Source organism: Temnothorax longispinosus, chromosome 4, assembly GCF_030848805.1.
Source record: "Temnothorax longispinosus isolate EJ_2023e chromosome 4, Tlon_JGU_v1, whole genome shotgun sequence".
Classification (NCBI taxonomy): domain Eukaryota; kingdom Metazoa; phylum Arthropoda; class Insecta; order Hymenoptera; family Formicidae; genus Temnothorax; species Temnothorax longispinosus.
In genome coordinates this window covers 1384060-1403351 of record NC_092361.1, presented here as the reverse complement: position 1 = coordinate 1403351, position 19292 = coordinate 1384060, and the positions used below count along the sequence as shown (strand labels likewise).

At 41.8% G+C, this 19292-nt stretch overlaps 1 protein-coding gene and 1 long non-coding RNA gene across 3 annotated transcripts in view; one reads left to right on the top strand and one right to left on the bottom strand.

The window, feature by feature from the left end:
• The window catches only part of LOC139812404 (uncharacterized), a 238650-nt gene that overhangs the window by 91264 nt on the left and 128094 nt on the right, over positions 1–19292 (top strand). The gene's annotated exons all lie outside the window — the stretch shown is intronic.
• LOC139812408 (uncharacterized) overlaps positions 9549–19292 on the bottom strand; it is a 178981-nt gene continuing 169237 nt past the window's right edge. Inside the window, exon 2 of the long non-coding RNA XR_011731864.1 lies at positions 9549–9876. This is a non-coding gene — a long non-coding RNA (uncharacterized lncRNA). The remainder of the gene's footprint in view (positions 9877–19292) is intronic.

The window sequence follows — 19292 nt, the reverse complement described above, 5'->3', positions numbered from 1 at the left end:
AAGTTTATTACGTAAGGCAGGTCTACTCGACACGGCGAACGCAGCCGGGCCGCTTCGAGTTGTGTAATTAAAATTAATAATTCCACGACCTCGATGCAGCCTCGTCAGACGACTCTATTTGCCACCCCCCCTCCCGCCCGCCCGTTTGCTCACCGCGACTTCGTACCTTCCCATCGTTCTTCTCGCACTCTCTCTCTCTCTCTCCTCTCTCTCTCTCTCTCTCTCACTCTCACTCTTACTCTCCCTTTGCGCCGCCTCCATTTACCGCACCCTTCTTCTTAATGCTCCTGATCGCCCGAACTCGTGTCGAAATCTCCTCTTCGGGACGGGACGCGGCGTGCCGGATAATGATGCAGATGCACTTAACGCGGTGATAACTACCACGATGATAATGAATTTTATCGTTCTCCGAGGGAGATTGTTTGCGGACTTTTATTACATAGGTTTTTAGGCGTGGCAATTATCCCGCTCGCAATGGACGTCGCGGCTGAGGCTTTTTCCCCTTCGTTACATTCATGTAAAGTGATGTAACTATTACAGAGTTCGCGATGATGAAAGAGAGTACGTATGGAGTGGCCCAGAAGAGCGAAGCGCTTTTTCTGAACACAAATGCTGCAGGTGATATTAAAAAAGAAAATAACAATTGTTCTATAATGTTAAAATATAAATACTTATTAATATATATATATATATATATATATATATATATATATATATATGTATATCATATTTTTGTCACACATTGAAAAGATAAAGGCTTTATATTCTACGCTTTAAATTATGATATGTATTCATGTTCTATATTTAGAGCTCTAAGTGTTTTCAGAAATGCAGATTTGGCATCAGTTAAATTATTAATTGAGTTTACGTAAATGCATTTAAGTTTATTTAAGGATCACATTAGGTCGCATTTTAGCGCCACTACACTGCAAATCCAAGTGTGTTATCTTAACCGAAGTTATTATACACAATTCTTACCATTTTAACGATTAAACGTGTTAATTTAACACGCAACGAAACATGTAAAACGAGTTTCGGTCAATTGTGTCATTTTTAGACGTTTATACGTGTAGAAATAACACACTTGGATTTACAGTACATGTACTATCAATACCGAACATATCACCCTATATATTTTGTGTTTTTGTGTGGAGATGATAGATGCTAATTGATGATATTTATGAATAATCTTTCCGCTTTGTATAATTTACTGATTCGAAATAGCAGTTTACGGGACGCTTTGTTACTCTGTCGAGAGGAACGAACGGAGACACTTGGCGATCGTTCGATGGACCGCAAATCGCCGCGTTCTACGTTATCTCTATGCTGCGAGCATTCTATTCGCGGGTCACGCGAAACGGGCGGGCACGATTATAAACCTTTAGACGTGTTCGCCCGGTTCGTTTCTTCCACAGTCGTCCCTCGTTATTCCGCCCGCCGTGTCGTAAATTCGTCGCGTATATATACGTGCGTTACGCGCACATACCGGCGCACATTCGCGGGTCCTAGCAGCGATTCCACGGCTGATGAATGCACTCGAGACGAGTACTAGAACAGGAACGAGCACTCGCACCCCCGACGACGACGGCGACGGCGACGGCGACGCGAGCTCGAAAGCACTCCAGCGAACGCTTTCTTTTTCCGTCAGCAGCGACGCAACGACAACGACAACTAGCGCAGTAATGGAGTGACAATTGCACTCTGGGATGGATTTTAGTCAATGGATGTCGGGCGCGATGTGCCGTGGCGAACAGACTAGCAGTGTGGATATTGCGAGGTGCAACTTCGCTTCGTGACAGCTGCAAGTTGCGAGTTGCATCGATTGCAAATGCAGTTTAAAACTCGTTAATTTTAGTTTAAAATTAAGAAAGCTAAGTAATATAGTAAAACACTTTAAATAAAATATTTCAACGCACGCCATCGTTGCCAAATATTTTCAATCGTCGATTCTGTTGCGTCGTATTTTATTAATCGTAAGTTATCACTAGATACGGTTAACTGCGTTTTAATGAGAATTATTTACATAATTAGCCGAAGTATTGCGAAAATGTATCTTTCGCCTCCCTTCTGCCTAATACGATCGGTAAGAAGCAAGGACTCGTACGTGAACCATAAAAAGTGAACAGGCATGGGCAGGCGCACCGAGCCATTTATTGGCGTCTGTACACGCCGTGTTATCGCCAATAAATGATTTTACGAGCATTTATCGCAATACTTTACCCGCACCCTCGTTGTGTCAGTCGACGGCTGGTCTCGCCAAAACAAGCAATCCGTTATTAGCGATTCTCGTAAAGTAACCGTACAGCAAGTCCAGTTTGAGCAATACGATATTTTACTCCTACTCGTACCGAGACATTCTTGCTTATCGTCGAATTGCATCGTATTTCCTTCTTTTGATAGTTACCATCGCGACAAAAAATCCCCGTCTGTTCGCGGGAATGACAAGAAGGCGATCCCGCAATAAGACCTACGAGAATATTTCAAGGATATTTTTCAATGTGCGCGATTAAACGACCGGATGCTGAAGACGCTCGTTATTAAAAAGGAAACAGGAAATCATCTTACAATGTTAATCACTCGCGAAGATCTAAAAATGACCGTCTCCCTGATCCTCCCCTTTGTAGAAGTCGGGCGATTGCAAAGTGCATTAATTAACGAGAAATGTCTGGTGAGCGGAAAAATGAATGAGCGAGATGGCATTACAGAGGAGAATTATTTCCAATAAATTTCAACGATTGCTAAAATACTTTCGTCGTAGACTGGAGAAAAAAAAGACGAGGATATATATACTGAGGAATTTTTTACGACACACGAAGTGACGGCTGAATATTTAACGCGCGAGCAAAGTGATTTATTGATAAGTTAAGTTCATTGGATCGCACCTTGAATAATATAATATTGCTGTGAAGAGATATTATCGATTATCCATGAACGTGAAAATAATCTCGACGAAAACAGTTGATTTCTACATAAAGTTAGCTTTTAAATAACTTTGAAAAATCCTCAATAATCTCAAAGTATAAGATTGTGTACCTGCAAAACTGCAATAACAATAGTAACAAAATTTTGTTCAAACGGACAGTTGTATTTACATTCGGAAATGCAACGTTTCGAAATTTCGACCGGCAAGCTGTATAACACGTTTGAAAATACGAGATATAAATATGGAAACACGTCGCGATAAATTCTCATCTTTCACAATAATTCTCTTCTAGGGAAAAACTAAGTTCGGATCATACGCGGATGAACAACCGTTGCGTTTATCTTTCACGGAACACCCTGTACACCCGCGTACGTGTGCGCAAACTCGCTTCCGCTTGCATCGTCGTTCTCGCCTTACCGGCGCGACTTGCACGCGAAAGTTCGGGTTGAAATATTAATTGGTCGTGCTGCGCTGTGTAAATCTATGTATACACCTGCCGGGATCAGGAAAGCCGCGGGAGGAGAGACAGACAGAGAGAGAGAGAGAGAGACAGAGAGAGAGAGAGGGAGACAGAGAAGGACCGCCGCGAATAGGAGGACACCGGGCGAAATAATTCATTATGTTCTGGGACACAATGTGGCCCATCCGAAACAATGGCATTGCAGATGAGAGAAAGTGGCAGAATAATTTGCAAAAATGGAATTCTGCTGGTGGTCGACGGGCGTTGGTATGCGTATCGCATAAACGTCGGGACGGCGAACATCGGACATAAGGCTGAGAATAATTGCGATTCGCTGTACGGTCTTGCTTGACGAATGAAATTCCATGGTCGGAATAAAATTCCAAATTTGCGGGCGTGGACGCCGCGTTGCACCCCTTCCCCCTCCCCTCCCCTGCCTCCCCCTCTTCTCTCGGGGCACATTGCGGTTCAACTATTAAGTTATTCATAATTGCACCCTAATTGCAACACATTCAGTATGCGTTGAATTTCATTCTGCGCATTCAACTCGAGAGATCTCCGTGAATTAGTGCGCTAATTTAAAGCGAAAATTTAGCGCGATTAGCAATTTTGTATAGCGTTATCATATCGCGCTGTTACACAACGCCGCTTTTGGAACTTACATTTTATCCCAAAATGTTCCCTACTTTTCGAAAAATATGTTTAGAGGAATAATATTATTCTTATAAATAATTTCAGGATACGATGTCAAAAAAGCAAAAAATACTATTGGCAAAACGCGAGGTATATCTTGTTCATGCGGCAGACTTGTTCATGGGAAGAAAGAATTAATAACACTTATTTCCATATTATTAGTATATTTTATTTACAGTTGCAAAATTTAAAGAAAACGGTATGATATTTGTGCTTTGAAGATGACAGGCGGACGAACAGAAAGAATGAAAGAAGGAGAGAAAGCGGGATGCTCGGCAGAGCGAAACGATAGCCGGAGAAGCAAGGAAGAGCGCGATATGTAGGGAGGATTGAAAGCCATTGAAAGGGGAGGGATGGTGAAAATGAACACTAAATCAGCCGCGAGGGGCTGTAAAATCATTAGCGCTAATAACCGAAGGTTCGAAAGAGAACGACGGTTCCCGATATTCAATTATGTTTCTGCGGTTTGCACGCGAGAAAGGTGAGACGGTCTATCTCTGCTATTGACATTTCAGCTTCGATCGGCTGTACTCACGTCTCGTTATACCTCGCGCGGGCATTCGACACTCATAAAAATTATCGAGGCGCGCGGTTGAGCTCGTGCCCGGATGATTTATCGCTTTCCGATGGCTGGCCGATGATAATGACGGTCTATTATACAGGCGGCAGCTGGCAAATGCGAGCGATCTTCGCACGCGCTTTATGCTCTGTCGCGTATGACGCACGGGGCGCGACGCGATTGTGTCACGACGTATTCTCGTTTCAGTATTTGTGTCAAACGCGTCGCAAAAAGTCTCGTTTCTCATCTTCTGATTTCTTCTATTTCCGTAATGTATCTTTTATTATGCGAAGGCAGTACGCCTGAGCATTTATTTTTGGAGCAATCTAAAAGAAACGTTTCGATATTAAGATATAAATATTATATAGAATTAACGCGCGAAAAACTGTTACAAAATTTTATATCAATTCGAGGACGTTCATGAATTTATTATTCGGATTTTATACTACAATAATATACACATTTAGCAAACCATAGATATTTTTTATACACTTGCAATTATCTGGAAAAGTTACATTTGTTAAGTAATGAATATTTTTGTTTTATATATTATTTATAAGTTTATATATATATATATATATATATATTTAATATATTAACAGAATTTCAACAATATTAGGCTGTTAGATATCTATAGAAACTATTGGAGAGTACATAATGGAGAATATTTTTTTGGTGCTGGACGAGAAAGAGTTTGTAGTTTAAAATACTGTGTAAAACAAGTACTTTCGCTCTTGGATTATATTAATTAATCATAGTGATGCACATGAATTAACTTCAATCACATAATAGACAGCCTAATTTCTGCTTTTGACGTTACGCTGTTATAGAAAATCAATGATCTGAAATTTGGGCTAACGTCGGGGAGCAATGTTCTCTGTCGTAACAATAGTACGCTGGGATTAATGTTGCACCGACAACGATAATGTGAGTGTAAAATTTTCAAAACGATAATATTCATTAAATATGCGATTAAGTTCTGCGAATTCGTCTAATGTCGGTCAATCATCACTCATCGTGCATTTCGATTATCAACCTCTGTGCCCCCTTCCTCTGTTCTTTCCATCTCTGCCGTCGGCTTTCGCGAGTCGGTTGCAATTAGCACGCTCAACTTCGACAGTTTAATTAAGCGGTCTTTGACTCGTATTCCCGCGATTCGGGGGCTTAAGCCCGATCTTAGACTAGTTTAATTGTGAACTTTCGCCATTACTCTCCAACGTTATGCTTGGCGTTGATCGACGCGATGTAAGGTTCAAACGATAATGCACGCCGAAATGCCAAATATCTCGCAAAAGAACATTTCTCACACAATACTTTTTGAGCATTTATAGTGACATTATCTCGCTCCCAATTGCACACTTTATTTGATTTAACAATTACATTTGAATTTATTTGTTCATATTTATTATGTAACATAAAATTTGCACGTAGGAGTTCCACAATCATTTTTTACTATTATTAGGTCTAAGAACAGTTTAAGGTAGACTCAAAAAGTCGGTTGAGGGTATCGTGGTTTACGCGATAATATTAAACTATTAAAGTCCACTAGCAGTTTTACATTTTTTGGCGCGGTGCTCATAATTGCAGGCATTTTCCATAAAATGTATCGATCTAGGGTGTTTTATGTGCCAGAACAACAAAATCTTATAAAAAATTAATGGATTGATGTCACGCACACAAATTAAGCAAGCGGAGTTTGATAGAACGTTGGAAAAACGTTAGCTTAGAAATATTGTTACAAAATATTCATACGAGTGTCGGAACGTTTGGTATCGAAATTTTATTCTCTCACGTGATTGTTGCACAAGCTAGTCTGTATATATAAGATATATGTATGCTTGAGAAATAAAAACTACGCTTTTTTGCACGACGCACTCGTGCAAAACCATACAGTGGTCAAACCAAATCTAAGAAAAGAAGCGCAACTCTCGCGCGAGGCTGTTAACAGTATTCCATGCTCGATCGGCAAAGTGCCTAAGTTTACGTATTTGCGGTAGACCCGCGAAGCTAGGAATAGTTATCAAACGCCGAGGTTATTGCGCGCCGCACCTGCAGCCTGTCTGCAACTTGGCGGTGCGGCGTGCAATGACGCGAGAAGGGTGTGAGTCTTTGTTTCTGGAATAATTAATCTCGACGAGTGTCAACGGGGGAATACCACCGAGTCTCCGAGCAACTTCCTTCGATGTCTCGATGTCACTGTAGTTAGTCGTTTTCTTCTGGAACGACCGACTGCATTAGTATCCGCGAAAGTCGAGTATCCTCAATCCATTGGATCCTTTTACGCGAAATCCTCACCCGATCAATATAAAAACGAATCTCACAACTAATATGTATTATTAAGGTTTACACATTTTCCGTTTTTTTTTTTATCATCCAGAAAATTTTTCTATGAAATAATCAATCTTCTACAGAGGTTTTTGTAATTCAAAGTGAGATGAATAAGCTATAAAACAGACAGCATGAATAATGAAATAAATTCACTATCCTATAATAAACCATTTTAATCCTATATTAATCTGGCTTTTGAATTATTGAAAGGTATAAATATCTGACACAATATATACCGTGTGTCCCCTGGCATTCATCTTAATTAATAATTTCAATCATTTCCAAAAAACGTTTGCCTCTGTCACTTGAGAAGCGCGACTCTCTCTCTCTCGTTCTTGTCGAAAAAGCTCATCCCCGTTCGCTAAATCGTCCGCGTGATGAAATTTTGTCGTTGTTCAAAATTAATAATCATCCGAGTTTCTCCCCGCCACCCCGCCGCGCGCTCACGTTCGTGCGCTTATTCCACAAAACAAACATTCCGCGCGTCTGCCAACGGACGCGCGCATTAATTCCAGTAATTCCAGCAATTAATCGTGCATCGAGGACGCGTAGCGTAATTAATAACGAGCGTTTGTCGCCGACGAAAGGTCGCTGTGGAGCCTAAACGTGTGGTGGCGCAGTCGACGACGACGACGAGCGAGCGACGGGAATGTTAGGCTGCCGGGGACTCCAGGCCGCAGCACCCACCGAAAACTTATGGCTCGGCAGGACGTGTAATTTCCTGTCTACTAGACCGACTTTACGTCCTCTCCCCTTACTTGCTATACCCCTCTCTTTCGCTCCCCCTTGAATTTTCTTGCCCGTGGAACGACGATCATTTTACAATCGCGACGTGTATGCGCGCCGACGCGACGGTTACAAGCTCCCTTTCTCTTTGTTCCCTTTCTTTTTTTAGACCGCGATAATTCCAGCGGGAACCAACGAGCTTATTAAGCGCTCGAGTATGCGCATCCTCATGCCATGCCACTTTCTTTTAACTCGACGGGCCTCGCGTCTCTTAAATTAATGGCACTCATGAATCAGACACGATACGCGAGCGCGAACGTCACACAAGCGAGCGACTTTCCAGACCACATCTGAGAACGATATTGTGAAATGACACATGATTTTAATATTTCATACCGATGACGAGACGGGTGGAAGATAAAAATAGGTAAAAATAACATTATCGAGTTTTCACAAAATCACTTATACTTGTAGCATAATTATCTCGAGAAGTACGTCCATAATAATTGAGCCGTACCTCGTGCATTGCTTCGGAGAGGACCGATATTTATTAAATATCGTACACCGCCCGGGCTCATAAAACAAACCGCAAAGTTCCCAACCCGATTTTAAGAAGAATTAAAAAGTCAATGAAGCATGCACATAAATTATGCATGAACCATAGAGTTTCATACTTAATAGCATAACAGCAAAGTTAGTAATAGGATAATAGCGAAGTTACTTTAGAGATACGAAAATGACATTTTACGTCGTCGCACAATATTTATCATTCTTACTAAATAGCTTATGGTAAGACTTTCTGTACCGTGTAAAGCCAGAAAATTTTTCAACGTTATTTGTTATTTGTAATGCCTTTTGGAGTGAAACTTCTCGCAAGAAGCTTACAATCGCGAGTATCAAGCTTGATTCGATGCCGGGGGTCTCTATACGCTTCTCGTAGCCTTCTAAATTAATGAAGCTCATGCATCATTACACGATACCTGAGTCTCGTAACTCGACTGGGTTAGATCATTCGGGAAACACGCGGGATCGGCGGAATGCAATTACTCCGGCGCAGCGGAGGAGGAAACGTTTGACGAAAGCAGAAAAATGCGGACAGGAAATGAGGTTAAACCATGTATACGCGCGACATTTATTATTGCACGCGCCCCGCGCATGCATACGTGATGTCGTTTAAAGTTAGTTTACATTTAAATTTCGTCGCCTGCCCGTTTTCCAAATTTGATACAGTTCTCATCTCGTAACGCGCGTATGTAAAACAGTGATAACGGCAAGCATATTTTTCGATCGGCACACGGCAGAGGCATTATATTATTTTATTTCGCGCGAGTTTGTGCGGGGCGCGAGACGCGACGCGAACAACAAATACCGACCTGCATCGCCGAGAGAGACGCAGTGTCTGCGCGACGTAATTATGTACTGAGGAGTTGCAAGACTTGCAAGAGTTGCAAGAGGAAGAAACAATCTCGCTCCAAGATCGATGACGTCGCTTGTTCCTTTCTCTGTTTCCATTTTTCAGGCCACGTTATCTTGTCGCGCGTAGCACCGTGGAAACTGTGTAGCTCGTATCGCACGACGAATGCCTTCCATGTTTTAGACAAACTTCCTTCCCCCCCATCTCCCCCATTATGCGAGAGTCGCGTTCGTTAGCGCTCGCATTTTTCAACTTTTAAAAGATTAAGATAATCTCGCGCTCTACAACACCGGCGAGCGCTTTTTTTTTTTTTTTTCAACGCGAAGACATTACTTTTACGATGTACGCGGGTGATAAAATATTTCTACGGCGATTGAGAGGGGCCAATCGTTCGGAATTGGCCATTTGAAAGATTTCCGGATGTACAATAATGTCACAGAAAGTGTTAACAACGCGCAGATAATGATTTATTTGTTATGATTTCTCTCAAGCGCTATCTACTCGCGCCGCTTGAACATGCAAAATGTCAACAAGCCGGGGCACGGATTCAACGTTTACGTTGTCGCATGCTACGAGCGGAGATTTGGCCGGCGCGGCGGGCGGCAAGCCGGCAGTTCGAGCTTCGACTTGCTACTAATCAGCTTAATTTGTAACTTGTAAAACACACAAGCTGGGTCCGCGGTCCTTAACGAAGTTATCCCTTGTTAGGCATCCGCTTCCTCCCCTCCTTCCAGATCTCGCCGGCTCGGTCGTGGCCCGCACGTTCACCGACTCTGGCAAAAACAGAAAAAAATATATATAGAAAAAAGCTGCTCGGACATGTTGCTCGGAACAAAATTGCTACCGGGCGTTGCCGCCGACACATCGCCATCGTGACGGTTTTTAAAAATTTTTACCGTCATTATTTTTCCATTGCTCTGGTCGAAACGTCACCGTGCCGCCGCGCGCAGCCGTGCGCCGCCGCGCCGCTATTCTCTCTTTCTCTCTCTGTTGCTGCTCGGGAAAATTTCCCTCCAAAAATTGATTTTGTGTTACGTGTCTATCTTCATCGTTGTTCAAGCATTGAAAGTTACACGCTACACAAAGAACAAACTAATTCATTTTTCAACGCGCCGCGCACCAGGTTTTCGGAAACGAGCAGGCGGCGTCGCGCCGGGGCTTCGGCTCTATCGCAACGCGATGAAACGCGGGAGATTCGACGGTATATGGAAACCCGTTCGTCGGAAATGTTTTCCACGTTTTGGAAACATAGGCCTGGAGAAGAGATTACGTTTATTTCAACGAGCACCACTCCAACTTGTAGCGACGCGATTCAGCAGCATATAGTTTGGGAATAATTCAGCCGTAACTGCTATGATAGCTCCTACGATTTAGTCGCTCGTGAAATGGAATGAAAATAGGTTTGTAGATTTAGTACTTTTGTTGTAATACGGTTTTTTTAAACTTATTACATCAGAATATATGTGCCTCATGATCTATAATTTTACAAAAAAATTTATTAAAACACGCGTTGATTTTAAAAATAATAACGCTCCTAACTTTCGCGTAAACAATCGTCGCAATTTTTAATACTGATTGCAAAACAAATATTATTTCTTATATACTCATATATATATATATATATATATATATATATATATATATATATATATTATTTCTAAGATATCTCTTGATATTTGTGCACATGTTTGTCCTGTCACAGGTTGAGAAGTTTAATATTTCACTAGTCATGTGAGAGCCGTTTGTCACATAAACGCGCACGAACATACATTGCGTGGTCACGACGCGACGAAAGGGGCGATTATTCGCGTCACGTCCGGCCACAAAATTCGGCCTCTCGGCGTTTGTTTAAGATAATGGACAGTCGGTAAAAAGTTTTCCACCCAAAAACGACTCTATCCTCGTGAAGTCGTTAACAAAAAGCGGACGAGCTCTCCCGGAACTTCGTTAACGAACGCGGAGGGACAGGTACGTCGTAAGCTCCGCGTAAGTCGTCGCAGAAAATAATGACGCGAGGGCGGCTGGGAAGTGATTTCCGCAGGAACCACGAGAGACGAATTTAATCCGCTGCAATTATATGCACCAACGTCGGTGTGGTCGCGGGGAAGATGACCCCGTGCCAGAATTTACCTCGGGGACGAGCGCTTCAAGGTGCTCCCCCGAGCACGCGGGATGTAATTTCGATCTCCGGAATAAAGTAGACTGATTCTCGCAGTAACCGAAAAACTGCTCCATCTGTTATATGTGTCTGGCAGTCGGCGCGCGGCGCCGGTAAAAAATCGACGAGGTGACTCCAAGAATATCAACTTAACAGCGCTCCGACGTTCCTCTTTCGTGAATCTCTTTAAATAAAACTCCATGAATATTGTTTATGCTTGTGTTAAAATTTTTTAAAGTGTATCATGTAGCATTGTTTTCTATTTATATAGGAAATGAAGTTTGTACTTCGTCGAATGTCATAACTTTAATATCGAAGAAGAGAAAAAAAGGAAAGAAAAAAGAGGTTTTTAAAAAATATGTTTCTTTCCAACACTCTACGATAGTTTCGAATTTAGACAACTGAAAATTATATACTTATCTCAGAAAATTAGATGTCTTAATGTCTTGAAAATTCTCTTCTCCAATTGCTTATTCTTCACGAGCTAGGTATTTTTTACATATTCAAATATAGTACACTGTATAATTTCAGAAATATTAAGTCCTAGAAAGATAAATATAAATATGATTTATATGTATCAGAATATGTTAATTACACATATATATGTTCATTTTATTATCAAGTTTTCTTAGTTGAGAAAGGTTCCTAAAATAATTCTTACAGATATTTTAAACTTGCATAATATGGAATGATTAAATTCATTTCAAATGTCTTACGATTTATTGACTGAAAAATATGATTTAAAGTATACGATTAAAAATACAGAGTTTATATTATTGATATTAATTAATTAGATAAGTTGATTATAATTGTAATGATTCTTGACTCCGTTTTCCACGAGAAAATATTGCAAGAAATTTTTATTTTATAAGCTTTATTTATATATTTGTATTTCTGAATTCTATATAAGGAAGCGATACAGCAAAAACTTCGGGAAAAATATGAATAAGGAATCCGTTTTACGTTAACGTTAATTGATATTTTTCTTCATCGAGAAATGCGTTGATACAGCGACCAACGAAAACGAATACTCGCGAAATTTTGCTTTCGCGAAGCGTCCAGTATATCGAACTTTCTTTCTTCTGTCATCGCTTCTGCGTCGTTCTCACACGTACGCAGTTATGAAACAGTGATTTCGGAAGTACGGTAATTCCGTCCAGTGTAATGGTCACTTTGATTTACGAAGATCGTTTCAAGCCACGCGTACTAGGACGAAAGTCGATTGGGATTCGATCTTATTCCAAAACTCATTTCGCTCAGCAGGCGTACTCGGCTCGATTTACGACTTCGTCTCGTGGATCCGAAGTAATCGCCGGATCCATTTCTCTGGAGTCGACGAGTACTCCGTCACGGGGTTCTCAAAGTCTCGCGGCTTTCGGTTTTCACCCCCCCTTCTTACTTCTTCTTCTCCTTACTTCCCTCTCCTTTTCCTCCCCCGATTTCCCCTCACGCGGCCGAATCGCGTCGGTATCCTCCCGTGATTCACGTACGAAGACTTTTTTACGTGACTGCCCGACCATCCGTCCGTTAAATTTCCTCATCCAATTAAATTCGATCGTCATTAAATTTCGTTAGATACGTGCCGTTAGCTTCGCGGCCGTCTCGGCTGAAATTCAATTACTTCCATTATCGAAGTTTTTGGGCGCTCCCTTACGCTCGCAGTATCAAACTTTGCCGATCGCGCAGCGAAATGTTACTAACGCGATGCCCCGAATCTCTATGTGTGATTCCTCGATCTTCTTCCAATACTTCCCGCGTCCTATTCGTCGGCAACGTTGTGTTTAACACAACACGAATTTCTTGCGAATTTCCGAACGAGATTTTCAATCGCGAATTATGAATATTATTAACGTCAAAACAGATTGTTCATTAAATAACATGAAATCGGTATCGTTCTAATGTTACAAATTAATATCCCATCTCATTACACGTTCAGAATTAATCGCTAAATTTTATGGCAATGTAAACTCTCCGTATCTTGGGAAAATATTTCGATTCGGTTTTGTTGAATGGATTGGTTTTAATTAAATTTAAATTAAACTTTCTTTTCTCTGATCGCGTTGCGATTTTGAATTTAAATTTAAAACACGTTTATCTCTTTCGCTGCCACGATAATCGTGCGGAGGATAGTGCAAAAACACCACATTTTTTAAAAACAATATGTATTTTTCTCTTCATTGTGAACATAAAATTGCTTTCTTGAAGTTTTCAGCGCTCTCCGATATCCCTTATCAATGAAATGTTATTTTGCCTTTTGTAAAACCTTCAATCCCAGCTGTATCTACGGCGTGTGTACGGAATTGCGGAGTCGATCTCTCCGCTTTAGGTTTCGAAATGTGTATATACCGAGGCTGCTTTTTCTCCTCCGCGAGCGAGAGACGACGGACGAGCAACGCCGCGTCAGCCTCCGCTGCACGGCCATTGTTTACAGTTGCATCCTCCCGCGCAGTTGCACCCCCAGTGCAGCGTCGAGATTCGCATTGATCAGATTTCGCCCCCTTCTTGGAATGCGTGCGCGGGCGTGTGCGTCGACCCGAACCAACTGCGGTTCGCGGCCGCGAGTTCGATTTTTCGTCGTCGGCTATACGCCGTGAGTAGCGGTACCCGTCCATGTAATCCACCCTTGTTGCGAGCTTGCGGTCGTACATATACGTTGTGTTTGTGTCCCGGCCACGAAGTTTACCTTCTTGCAGCCGAACGAAGTTATAGGTCGGATTACCACGCTCGACTAACACGAGTTTCAACGACAATTTGCTCGCCAACTTGGATCGCTCGATTTGACACCGCTTCGACGTCTCGCGTTTTTTTCCCCCTACAGCACCCGGGAGACTCCTTCGTAGTTTTTATCGTGAAATATCTTACGTATAAATCTCGATTGAATACTTCAATTAACTATAATTAATGTGATTCGAGATGTCGATATTATCGAGTCACTTGGATTTTTCAAGGGTCTTAGGTGTTCTACAAAAAGCTGACACTGAATGACAATTTCTGTAATAACTATACGAGATTGGGGGGCATAGAATTTTGATGCCATTCCGTTCAACAATTTGGATCACCATACTTTCGCATCGATTGGACGAAAACGCGATTTTTCGAGCTGGAATATTGCTTTAATTGAGATCGCGATCGCGTGAAATTACTCAAACCATGAAATTCAGTGAATCTTTACGTTCTCGATATATAGGCTCTCGCGATATCTGTATGACCCCACCGCGCTCCCAATGAATTCGATTCGAAATCCGATTTTTTGTAATGAATCCATTCAGTCGAGCGATTTGATGAATAAAATTCCTAGAGTGCTGCGCGATCAGCATGCCTTTGAATTGGGAGCTTGAATTCGATGGTTTTAGTAACGACTTATTTTTAAAACCGAGCGCAGCGAAATTTTATACATATATATATATTATCAATTAACTGTAATGTTGATCTGTGAAAGGGAGCAATCGACAATTGTCGGCTATCTCACGTTTTTTCAACACTTTGAAGTTAATACCCGCAGCACATTCTTCAAGAGTAACAATGGCACGGCAATGACGAGGAAATTGAATAAAACTTAATATAATTTACGCTTACTTTTAAGCAAGCAAAACGTGCGCGGGAAGAGAATATTTTAATTGTAACGAATTAAAAGAAAACAGATTGTTCTATCAACTAACGAACTTAATTGTACCCCATATATAACTTTATAAAATCTCCTTTAAGTAAAATAGGTTCGAAACTTCTTCCTTTACGAGCATTACTCACCTTAGAAACTTAAAACTTAAAACTAGTTCATGTAGAAGCAGTGACTACCGAGCCGGATAAATTTTCTCTCCAGTTAGCCAATATTTCGTCGCCCGAGAAAATAATATCATATGTACGCCTTTAATACACTTTAACGTCTTAATATCTTAAAATAACTCAACTTTATTACTAAAGCAACATACAGTTATTATCGCGCGCGCATTTGTTACGTATGAATAAATAAGACAACAGTTTTATAGTCGAAATAGATATGTTTTGTATTATTCCTTAAACAACAATATGATAGATTTCGATTAATCTGTTGCGATAAATACACGGGAGCCCCTGAATTGAGATAGAATTTTTGGTATCTCAGTTTCGCATCATAGTCTCTCTCTTATTTAACTAACTAAACGACTGTTACGCGAAAGTCGGTGACAATAAAAGCGATAGTCGGTCTTACAGGAATAAATACAGGAGCCTCCGTATGTATGAGGCTCGGCGGAAGAGAAAATTTTGAGGTGCACAACGTATAAGTTTGCACGTCCTCGACTACCATTGGACGGAGAGTAGTCACTTTTCCACGGAGTCAGCAGGTCGTTCGATGCGGTCCGGAGAACGAAGTGGGTATTCCCCGCGAGAAAACCCATAAAATCGGCTTACTTCGATACAACCCGCTTCCGACCTCCGCCTCCGTCTCTCCATCTCCGGTGTCCGCGCCGGATGTCTTCGTGTGCGGAAGGCTTAGGTCAAAGTCCCTGGGTTTCGTTTTATAAAACAGCACCGCGCGGCGGTTGATGGACCCGAAAAAAACTTGACCGGAGGCTCGATCGCGTCATCCATTGCTATATCGGTCCCGCTATCGAATTGTAAAGTTTGGCATTTTAATAATTTTCAAGGATTTATTTCAAGGAAAATTTTCATTTTCACCTCTCACTTCTTTCCCATCGTTTTATCCGCTTATCACGCGGTATTATTTTTGGTATTTCATCGAAATAAAAAAATATAAATTTTTATTAGCGAATATATAACCATCTCAAAAATCGCGAATGTATTGATTTATGGATTTATTTATTACACGTCAGCCGCAAATTTAAAATCATGTTCTGCCAAATCGTAGATAATTTATTGCTGCATATGCATGCGATCGATAAATAAATCATCAGAAGTGAAAGATGCAGCGAAAGATCCCCAGTATCTGTCCGCGTCCGCTTTGTTTCGTAACGCGAGGCGGTCGCTATCGAGCACCGGCTGGAAATCGGCTTACACGTTCTCCCATCGATCCTTTTCCCCGTCTCGAGCGCGGGCGAAAGGCAAAGCTCTCTTCGTGATTTCCTGGATACCTCGAGCGCGGTTGGTAACCGCAATTTCGACCGCGTGCAAGAGGACTAAAGACGAGGCGAAAAGGATCTACGGAGCGTGGTCTGGTTTGCGGGACAGGATGAACTCGCGGAGAGCGAAAGAGGAAGAGAGAAAGAGAGAGCGAGAGAGAGAGAAAGAGAGAGAGAGAGAGAGAGAGAGAGAGAGAGAGAGAGAGAGAGAGAGAGAGAGAGTGCATGTGTGTGTATGTGTGTCCGATTTCTGCGGTAGGATGGAATCGGTGAGAGAGCGAAGGGAGTTCTCGTACCGGAAAAAGCTGGAAAAGCACGAGAGAGACACAGACTGGAGACTGAGGACGATGAGAAGCGGCGGTGAGAGGCGGTGGACCCCATTGTTGACTCCTAATTCCACTTCGACGCCTAATTAAGTCAGCGCGCTGATTCTCTTTCGAGCCTCGAGGCGATGGCGAAAAGTCCCGCACAAGAAAAGATCGAAAGAGACGGAAAATTGGGTGCGGAGGGAAAATACTTATTACTTTTGCCGCGCCGAATGATGTTGACCGAGTTCTGGCCGAGTGCGAGAGAAACTCTTTTTAGAAAGATATAATTTTTAACATTTATAGAGAGATAAATGCTTATTATTAAATGCTTCGATTATTAAAATCATTTGACGTACGTTTCTAATTCAACCGTATAAATGTAAAATTAAAGAACGACGAGTGCCATCGATAAATAAATCGATCGCACAACTAAATGGCAGATTACCTCTTTCTGAATGAGGATATATCCTAATACAATCCGCATTCCATTGAATGAATCATACTTTTATCGATTATTATATTAAAAAATTAAGATATTTTATTCCTCATGATTAAGAATAACGCGTGCGCGCATGGGTGAGCAAAATGTCCTTTTGTTATTCGCAACAAATTCGTCCCGTGATCTGATTAATGTCCCGTACTTTCATTTTGACGTCTGATTAAGTCAGTGCGTTATTTCTGTTGACTACCTTCCGAGTCGATGGCGTTAGGAAGGTGCCGGGCGGACGGAAAGAGACGGAAAATTGGATAGGGAGAAACTGCGGAACTCGTTACATTTACTGACACGAAGTGCCGGGCTAGTAACACGAATGTTGTTGGAAACTTCGGAAGTTCCTGGAATGTTTTGCGCTATTTCTACATAGGTAGTTACATAATTCTCGCAGTTTGATGCATATTCGCGCGTCTTGCGTAGCACTACCCCGCGTTTCTCTCCTCCCGAAATTTTTATCCTTCACCATACATTAAGCTGTAAATCCGATAGCGGGCGAGAGCGCGTGTCGGGCAGTGCTCTTATCTCGCCACTGATCGCTTTCGGGTAGCGGTATACGTTTTTAACGGCCTCGTAACATTATTATTTTCTAATTTTAGCCGTCTGCCGGTCAAATTAGGAAGTTAATTAGAACATTTGGAAACCAATCCCGGTTTCCGAAGCTTGATACAAGCTGAAACGATCTGCTTTAACAGAAACGCGGATGCAGCTTTTTTTAAATATAATATAAAAGTTTCATGTTTTTATTGACGCGACTGTTTCTCTTTAAAAATGCATAGTGTTAAATATATTACAAATGCGACAGCGGAAATTTTTAAAGTTTCATTTTTTACTTTAATGGAACGGCCGCCCGGCTCTATTCTTCTCAATGTAATACAAAAAATCAATATGTAGAGCATAAAAGCTTTTATTAGATCTATAAATAAGTATGGTGATAAATGTCCTGGATGTTGTTTCTCTGTGATATTAATAGCTCTCTCGCTATTGATCCGGAACCTTTTTTCCTCCGCGAGCGTTGCCCCCGTTGCTACCGATCCACCGAATATGCGATGCCGGCGGATGCATGCTGCAGGATCGATCGTGAGATATGATTTTACGATGGCGAGCCGGGAGAGAGAGTCCGCTCGCCCGGTGGCATTCGAACAGTCGTGGATCGTAATTCGAATCGGACGTCGTATCAGCCCGGAGCGTATTCCAATCCGCAAACCGAGAGGTACCGAGCAAGAACGGCCAAGGACGATGGCAACTGAATCCCCATGCTCGCCCGAGCCAGACGTCGAAATCAGCTTACGCCTACGCAAATCAGGCTTTGTAGATTGTGGAGCGGCGCGAAAAAGAGTGCGATGTCCCAATTTACAACGGGCTCACGGCGGATATTTGCAATGATTTTCCCGTATTCTCGCGGCATCGGGAAACTTTAATTCCGTTTCGCCGCGGCAGATCGGTATATGCTCGAGGATTGTCCGCGTGGGATTTGGAAACCACAGATTTCTCGAAGAAATCTTGAATCGTCTGATATATTTTAAGAATATATAGCGCTTTGAAATAGCCGACTACGTGTTAGCTATTCGTCGTTTTTATTACTCCTGAATGTAGCTAGTTTAAAGAACGATTTACGGATCTCGTTACACATGATCGGCTTTATCTTTAGTTTCGCATTCTATTGGCTTGTAACGCTTATAAGGAGAAATCTGAGTTTACAATTCCACCGCGGCTATTTCTAAAAATCGAGTTCGGCGAACATTTTGCAAAATTTTCACGGTTATCGCCGCGATGGAAAGCGGCGATTCTGCCGTAGAGGTGTTCATGTGGAAACAGGAGGAAGCTGCAAGACGAAGAGCTAGAGTTTCCTGGAACGATATCCGCGCTGGCATCGATCGCGCCAATTGTTGTAGCCAGATAGTTTACGATAGACCCTAAGAAGCTGAGCCAGTATCAGAGCACGATTAGACGTGTAATTAGCGTTTTTAGCGTAAGATTATCTATTCTCATTTATTCAAACTTTTTAAAAGGACAATTAATAATGGAGGAGCGTAAAAATGTAGAAAAAAGAAGAATATAAATAGAGAAAAAGAAAAAAGGAAAATAATATGACAAGATATATGATAGAGAGACGAGGGGGAAAGAAAATGAATCGATCCGGAAAAGGAAGGGTTTGACGGGTTTTGGGGAAAAC